We start from the raw sequence: 2,034 nt of genomic DNA, 5'->3' as shown, positions 1-2,034 counted from the left end.
TTCAACAAGATGCTCAGCCTCTCCGTCAGGATTCAGGGACCTCCGCCTGGCCGGGCAGAAGAAGAACTTGCCCTTAAAGAAGCCTTTTTGCCTCTTAACATTCTTGTCTGGTACCTCTGGTCTCTGGTTTTGATCACTGCATTTTTTTTTCTCCCATGGCAAGTGGTCAATACCAGAGACAGAGGGATGTCGTTCCATATATCGTAATCCTTTAAAATGGAAGCCTCCAGACAACATCAAATGTGACTCCTACATAGCTCTTCCAGGCCCTTTCTCTGGCTTTCCCCTTTAAGATGCTTGATAATTGTTTTTTTGTTGTTGTTGCTTTTTTGTTTTTATCATGGGCAGGCACCGGGAAATGAACCCGGTCTCCAGCTTGGCAGGGGAGAATTCTGCCACTGAGCCACCCTCACACTGCCCAGATAATTGGTTTTTAAAATGGTTTCCAGCTATGTCGCCTCCATAAGCTCTCATTGGCCAGCACTCCATTGTCTAAATGGGCTTCTAAGGTAACTTCCTCACTTACATCTTCAAATAAAAAGAGGCTATTGTTCCTTCTCTTTTTTTTAGAATTTAAATCTTCTCTTTCCCAGAAAAATCCTCTCCACTTAATAATTTATAACTGACTAGCTGGTTTCCAATATAAAGTATCAGAATCAACAGTAGGATCAAACATAAGGTTCTGAACTAGATGAGAATTCTCTAGACTAATACTTTTTTTTAATTTTCATTTATTTTTTATTACTTCCATTAACTTTTTAAATTATTTACTTACAGTAGAATTCTAGCGTGCAGTATATACAGTTGTGTTACCAGCATAAAGATATAGAACAATTCTATCACCCCCAAAATTCCTGTTTAATCAACTGTAGTTTAATCAACTACACCTCTCACCCCAGACTCCACCATCCACTTAGATCTGTTTTCTGATATTATAGCTTTGTCTATCCCAGAATGTTAGATAATAGAATCACAAAATATATAGTCTTCTGAGCCTGGCTTCATTCACTTGGTAGAATGCATTTGAGATCCATCCGTGCTACTGTGACAGTTTATCATAAACTTTCAAATTGTTTCACCAAGTGGCTGATTCTTCGCAAAGTTTGCATTTCTACCAGTTATGCATGAGAATTGCTCCACAGCTGCCCCCCAAACTTGGTATTGTCAGAGATTTTTATTTTGGTGGCTATTGTTTCTTTACGTTCCTTTCTTCTTCTGATGTTTCTGCAAAGAGAGAAATAGAGGCAATATGGTGCGGCACTTAGAGAGCCCTCCCGAGTCAATTCCCTGGTTTAAATTCTGGTTCTGCTGCTTATTAATGGTTGCTTAGCCTCTCCTTGTTTTCTGATCTGTAACTTTGAGATAATACCTACTTCCTAGGGTTGCTGTGAGGAGTCAATGAATTGGTGCCTATGAAGTAATGTGAACAGTGCCAGAATTGAAGCAAATTTTCAATAAATGCCAACTATCATGATTATGGACATGGGCAAATGGGAACCAAGTTATACTTGTTATCATTACAACTCTGGATCTTGTTTCTATTTTTCAAAAAAAAAAAAAAATTGGTTCAAAACAAAACTCACCACATTAGTGAGCAGCAGGCAGAAAATATTTCATCTGACAGGCTTTCACAGAGGCCAAGTAAAGTGTGGACTTGGCACCAGGATGAGCCTGAGAACGTGCCAAGGTCCAGTGATCTCGGACCACCGAACACAGAGCTGGCCCTGATGAAGACAACTTTTCACCCAAATCATTATAGAGCAGGGACGGTTTGAATTCTGCGTCACAAAACTCTCTGGGCAGTTGTGGGCAGGTCCTTTATCATTTCTGACCACATTTCATCTGTAAAATCAAATTGCTCAGCCCCTCTTCGCTGGATAACTGCATAGGCAAATAACAGGATGTATCCCAGCACAGACCACAAAGCTAGCATTAATTAAGCATCAGATAATCTGGTGGATATTAAGAGGGGGGGCTGAGAATGCAGCTTGATGCATAGGCTGCCACTTGTGATTGTCGGGAAGGGAAGGGAGG

This window comes from Tamandua tetradactyla, chromosome 13, assembly GCF_023851605.1.
Source record: "Tamandua tetradactyla isolate mTamTet1 chromosome 13, mTamTet1.pri, whole genome shotgun sequence".
NCBI lineage: Eukaryota > Metazoa > Chordata > Mammalia > Pilosa > Myrmecophagidae > Tamandua > Tamandua tetradactyla.
The sequence above is the reverse complement of the archived record's forward strand: the minus strand, read 5'-3'. Positions refer to the sequence as shown.